The sequence below is a fragment of the Mus caroli genome, unplaced genomic scaffold, assembly GCF_978045245.1.
Source record: "Mus caroli unplaced genomic scaffold, Mus_caroli_1 scaffold_14, whole genome shotgun sequence".
Taxonomy (NCBI): Eukaryota; Metazoa; Chordata; class Mammalia; order Rodentia; family Muridae; genus Mus; species Mus caroli.
In genome coordinates, this window is record NW_028227269.1 from 68,465,507 (window position 1) to 68,472,212 (window position 6,706).

The 6,706-nt window shown below is 42.9% G+C and overlaps 1 non-coding gene across 1 annotated transcript; it reads right to left on the reverse strand.

The window, feature by feature from the left end:
- Positions 1–6,227: 6,227 nt before the first annotated feature.
- Positions 6,228–6,332, reverse strand: LOC115032908 (U6 spliceosomal RNA). The gene has a single exon (XR_003838555.1). It is a non-coding gene; the product is annotated as a U6 spliceosomal RNA (small nuclear RNA).
- Between the last annotated feature and the right edge of the window lie 374 nt (positions 6,333–6,706).

Below are 6,706 nucleotides of genomic sequence, written 5' to 3' on the forward strand. Positions count from 1 at the left end.
ATTTTCCAGCAGGCTTATAAAGGCAAAAACCACAACCTAGGGGGAGGATCGGAGAAGAAATAGGGGAAGTCAGGGGCGGATATTTACTTCAAGGCACCTTTTTTCCCAAAAGTTCCGGGGAATTAGGCCATCTGGCGGGGCCGGGGCCCATGTTCTCAGGGCAGTCAGTATTTTTTTTTTTTTTTTTTTTTTTTTATTCTTCAGTAGCAGAGGATGGCCTAGTCAGTCATCAATGGGAGGAGAGGCCCTTGGTCCTGTGAAGGTTCTATGCCCCAGTGTAGGGGAACGCCAGGGCCAAGAGGCAGGTGTAGGTGGGTTGGTGAGCAGGGGGAGGAATGAGGGAATAGGGGGTTTTTGGAGGGAAAACCAGGAGAAGGGATAACATTTGAAATGTAAATATCTAATAAAAAAGAAAAAAGAAGAGAGAACAAAGGGTTGCTCCTTGTGTAAACCTTCATTACCCAAACGGAGTTCATAGAGCACATTGTCTGAGGAGAGGAAGGGCACTGAAGTATTGCTGTGGTTCAGATACAAATGCTAGCTCTAAAGAGTCGGTAGTGCAGATAGAGAACACGCAAGGGCGAAAGAGAAAAGACCATGGGGTTTTCCGTGAAGAATTTGAGGAAGGGAGGTAAAGGAGAAAGAGGTTGCCCTAAAATTCCCAAGGCTGACCTCAGAGGACAGGAAGTGAGGTTGCTGGGATCTTGTTAAGATAGTTCCTTAGACCTGGGCTTTCCAGAGAATGGAGTGAAGTATGCTTTCCACATTCATGAGAGGAAGAGCCATAGGATTTTGTAGCTGGATGGGAATTCTGAAATCAACTATGTTAAACTCATGAAAAAAACATTACATGTTGTCTTAGATTACCTTCCTGTTCGGTGGCAGAACGACACTAGTCACCTTTCTCATGATTGTGACCAGATGTCTGACAAAACGATGTAAAGGAGAAAAGACTGGTTTAGGGTTATGAGTTGTAAAGGCTTAGACCATGGTCACCTGGCTTCCTGTTTCTGGGCCAGTCGGGGAGGGGCTTCATCATCACATGAGTTACTGGAAGCGGAGGACCAGGAAGCCATCGTGGACAGGTTACTTCTGAGAATCTGCGCCCCCCCTTAGGGTTTCTAGACCCATCTAAAATTGCTTTAGTGTGACTTTTATTTGCTTCATGTAATTGCCATCTCCAGAGGCTTACTGCCTCGGTCTGCTAACCTAGGCCTAGTTCTGGAAGCTTCTAGCCTCAGTCTAATTTAGGCTTAGAATGTTTTCAGCCTCTGAGACTTGCCACTGTATAAGCTCATCCTTTCTTGTTCTTACTGAACTCTGGCTGGCTGATTCAACTCAGCTGCTCTGTCGCAAACTCCTCTCTGAGCTGACTGATTCAATCTGGCTTCTCTCTTGGCTTCTGACTTTTTGCTCTGCTTGGCCTCAAACTTAACTTCAGCAATATATACTAATCTTCTGGATCCTTCTCATTACAGATATCACTTTCAAATATTGGTGGTTCCTTCTACAAACTAACTTTAGCTTCACAGTTTAGAATTAAAGGTGTGTACTGAGGGCATGTCTGTATTCCAGCCAGAGAGATGAAAGGTGTGTGCTAAGGACTGAGCCATACCACAACTAGAAACAAGTTTTTTCAATAAATAACATGATCTTGGGGCTCACGGTGTGATCAGATATCCTATACCACCCACCAGTTTGAGATGAAGAGCGGAGCCAGGTACAGTGAGCAAGCCTGTAAGCAGTCTCAGTGCTTGAGGGTGAGGCAGGAGTAACAAGATTTCAAAGTCAGCCTCCGTTGAGCATACATCCAGGTCATCCTGCAGTGCTGAGAGCTTGTCATCAATTCAACCAAACAAAAGCAGTGTCAGAGCTGGAGGTTCCTACTCCTGTCTGGGGCCTTTCCCTGCTGTACCATATTAAAGACGAGTCCACACTGTTTGTTACACATTTGCTTTAAAAGCCATCCACATTCCCTACGAAGCTGTTTTTCCAGAGCCATTCAATTCTTTGAATTACAGCAGAGAGAAAGCCTTAATTAGGTGCTTTCTTGAAGGCCTGTAATTTGTCTCTTTGACCAAGGAGGATGCAATCCAGAATCAACAGTCTATAGGCAGCAGTCGCAGTTCATGGTAAATAGATGGGGCTTTGAGTCAAGAGGCTTTGAACTCACATCTGTGTTATAAAAATGCCCAGATTTCTGGGATAGCAATGGAAGCATCCAGGACTTGTAGCTATAATTCTCCAGACACTGCTGCTGATAATGCTAGCACTAGATTACACAGTAGAGATATTTTTCCATTGAAATTGCACTGTCAGTAGAAAAGATGGCAGATAGGGAGCTATATCTTATTAGCAGATATTTTAATTGAACATTAAAGGTTTGTTTAGAGGTGACAATAAGGTGTGGCCCGGGCTAACTTCATGCCTCCCTAGTCTTTCTAATCTGAAAATGAAGCAATTTGACTATTTGATTTTAATAGATTTGTAATGTTTTAGTTCAACACTTTGTGTCACGTATGAAAAGGCAAATCTATAGGCTAATCAGTATAGAAATTGGTCTCTTTCTATTACAAAGTTTTTATTGTTTCATAAAGAATTTCTGAAGTAACAGAATGTTAATGTTATAGAAAATCAAACTTTTATCCCTACTCTGCTTTCAGTAACTCAAATTCTTTATGCTAGTTTTTGATATCCTTTTATGAGGGGCCTGTAAAACTTAAATGGATGAGCTGGGAAGATAGCCCAGTGGTTTATAAGGAATTTGTTGCTCTTCAGAGGACCTGGTTTCAGTTCCAGTACCCACATGGCAGCTCACAACCCTCTGAAACATGTATGTGTATGTTTGTGTGTGAGAACGCCCTGCCGTGATGATAATGGACCAAAATTCCAGAATTGTCACTACAAGTTGCCTTGGTCATGGTGTGACCAAAATGGAAACCCTAAGGCACTGTGGTTCAGAAAGTAGTTCTGAGTGTCCCTAAAAGGCCTGTGATTGGATATTTGATCTAGAAGGTGCAATTGAAGATGGTAAAGCTTTGGTTATCAGGGATGTGCCCTAGAAAAGAACTGTGGGGCCCGCCCACTTTCATGCTTGTCTCCTCCTCTCTCTACCTCTCATTTTCTATTCCTTCTGCTTCCTTCCTTCTTTCCCCTCCCATCCCTCCATCCTAGCTAGATGAGAGCTAGTAGACAGATACTGTGAACTCCTTCCTGCCTTGTGTGCTGTCATCCATCAGGATTAAGCTACTGCCTTTGAACATCTAAAACAGAACCAAACAAGATTTCTTTCCCTTGTGAGTTAGCTGCCTCAGGCATTTCATCATAGCAATTTAAGGCTGATCTGTAGAATACTGTCACTGCCTGGATGTAGAGTTCATCCAACATTCTGAAAGTCAGACTGAGTCTTACTCCTGCCATTCCTGTCCTCTGACTTCATCTGTCTGTTACAGGTCTTTCTGTTTCGCTTTTCTGGATGGAGAAACTTTTATCTTCTAAAATTTTGCCTTATCTTTAGCCAGAAATAGTCTTTCCTTGGCATATGGTAAGATGTCTTTTGAGAATTCAATAAAGTTTACTTAGATCTGCTATTATAGGCTCTACATGAAAACGTTTCTATTGGTTCTATATCTCATGGGAACCAAGAGGCAGTCAGTATCTCCACGGCAAACCTATCTGACCAGGTGGTCCACGCCCTGCTTGGTGAAAGGGTCGAGGTAAAGATCTCCAAGAGTGGTAAGTGGACATGGAAACGAAATATTCATCTATCCTCAACAAGCTATTAGAGAATTCACCTGTCTCTTAGCACTATTCTTTCCTCTCCCAAGAAGAGACCAAGCTTCCCCACACCATGGAGTCTTTCTTCTCCCTGCCAAAAAAGTGCTCTACTTCTATTTAATATCTCCTGGGGGATGTCTCTGTAATGCCTCCTTTCTATCTCACTGAATGCTTTTATGAAGACTTTCTTGACTCTTATCTAGACTCTCTCTCTTTCTCTCTCTTAAATGGAATCAAACTCCTTTATTTAAAGCTAGAAACATTGAAATTGCTAAAGGAAAATATAAGGTGAACCCTAGGATATAGGTGCTAGGTAGACATTTTTTAATAGAATTCTGATACTATAGTAAATAGCCCCACGAGTTGACAGAGGTAATTATACAGAAGCAAAGCTCTTCTGCCCGGCAAAATATTAACAGAGTGAACAGATGCCTGCAGAATGGGAGATACTTTGCTTAACCCACATCTGACAGAGGATTACTATCTAGACGATATAAAGAGCTGCAATACATAAGCGACAAGCTCACTCTCCGAAACAAAACTGGTAGTCAACAAATGGGCCTATGGACAAGACAGCTCTGAGAAGAAATGCAATAGCCAATAAATATTTCTTTTTTTAAAAAAAGATGTTCAATATCTTTAGAGTCAGGGAAATAGAAATGAAAACTGTTTTGAGATTCTCTCACACCCAATCACTATAACTCTCATTTAAGAAAGCAAATAACAAAGCCAACAGCGATGTGAGTAAGGAGGAGCCTTAGTCACTGTCTGAGGGTGCAAACTGCTATAGCCGCGGTGGAAACCAGTCTGGAGGCTTCTTTAAAAATAGACTTACACTATGACCCAGCTATGCAACTCCTGGTTGTATACTCAGAGAACTCCACATCCTGCTAAAGAGACACTTGCACATCAATGTTTACCACTGATCTCTTCACAGTAGCAAAGAAATGTAATCACCATAGATGCCCATAAGCTGACGGATAACGAAAATCTGGTTTACATACTCAGTGGAATTTTATTTAGCCACAAAGAAAATTTAATTTTCAGGAAAATAGATAAAACTGGAAAACATTATGTTAAGGTTGCCCAAGCTCTGAAAAATAAACATGTGTGTTCTTGTTTATAAGCAGATTCTGGATTTTAATTTTTTTCTTTTTCTTTTTTTCTCTAATATATTCTCTTTTTAATTAATTAATTAATTAATTAATTGTTTTTACGCTCCGTATTTTATTCTCCCCACCCCCACCCCATCCACCCTCCGACTGTTCCACATCCCATACCTCCTGCCCACCGGCCCTGTCTCCATGTGGATGCCCCAACCCCCACCCCACCTGACTTCCAAACTCCCTGGGGCCTCCAGTCCCTTGAGGGCTAGGTGTATCATCTCTGAATGAACACAGACCCGGCAGTCTTCTACTGTATGTGTGTTGGGGGCCTCATATCAGCTGGTGTATGCTACCTGTTTGGTGATCTCGGGGTCCTGGTTAATTGAGACTGCTGGTCCTCCAAAGGATCGCCCTTCTCCTCAGCTTCTTTCAGCCTTCCCTGTTCAACAACAGGGGTCAGCTGCTTCTGTCCATTGGTTGGGTGCAAATATCTGCAACTGACTCTTTCAGCTGCTTGTTGGGTTCCTCAGAGGGCAGTCATGATAGATCTCTTTTTGTGAGTGTTCATAGCCTCAGTAATAGTGTCAGGCCGTGGAACCTCCCCTTGAGCTGGATCCCACTTTGGGCCTGTCGCTGGACCTTCTTTTTCTCAGGCTCCTCTCCATTTCCATCCCTGGAATTCTTTCAGACAGGTACAATTATGGGTCAGAGTTGTGACTATGGGTTGGCCCCCTCCTTTGATGCCCTGTCTTCCTGCTGGAAGTGGGCTCTATAAGTTCCCTCTCCCTACTGTTGGACAAGGTCCCTCCCTTTGAGTCCTGAGAGTTTCTCACCTCTCAGGTTTCTGGTACATTCTGGAGGGTTCCCCCAACCTCCTATCTCCTGAGGTTGCCTGTTTCCATTCTTTCTGCTGGCCCTCAGGGCTTCAGTCCTTTTCCCTCACTGAATACCAGATCAGGTTCCCCTCCTCCCCCACTACCCCCCTACACTTTCCTTCCTAGGTCCCTCCCTCCCTCCCCACTTGTGATTGCTTTCTTCTCCTTCCCAAGTGGGACTGAGGTGTCCTCACTTGGGCACTTCAGCTTGTTGACCTTTTTGAGTTCTATGGACTGTATCTTGGGTATTCTGTACTTTTTATTTTTATTTATTTATTTTTATTTTTTGGATTACATTCACTTATTAGTGAGTACATAGCATGCATATTCTTTTGGGTCTGAGTTACCTCACTCAGAATGATAGTTTCTAGTTCCATCCATTTGCCTGCAAAACTCAGGATGTCCTCATGCTTAATAGCTGAGTAGTATTCCATTGTGTAAATGAACCACATTTTCTGTATCCATTCTTAAAAATATGGAACGCTTCACGAATTTGTGTGTTATCCTTGTGCAGGGGCCATGTTAATCTTCTCTGTATCATTCCAATTTTAGTATTGTGCTGCCAAAGGGAGCATCTGGATTTTAAATGTTAAATATATGTATTAATGAATGTAGGTGAAGGTCTGAGAACCTGAAAGATGTCAGTGAGGCAAGAAACAAATAGGTTCACAGAAGTGGGAGTGAGGACACTGGGAGTAAAAGGGTGCAGTGTGGAAGAAGGGGGTAGAGACAGAGAAGGAGGAGCATGCTTGTGAGGGAGAACTAATAGAAATAAGTATGGAGGGAAATGCCATAAGCAAAGTGACTATCTTGTTAGCTGAGAAGGGGAATGTGGAAAGAGGACAATGAACATATGGCACTGGAATAAACAGATGTGGAGCTGGTGGGATGGCTCAGGTAGATAAGAGGCCTGGTGCCAAACCTTAGGACCTAAGTCAGATCCCTGGG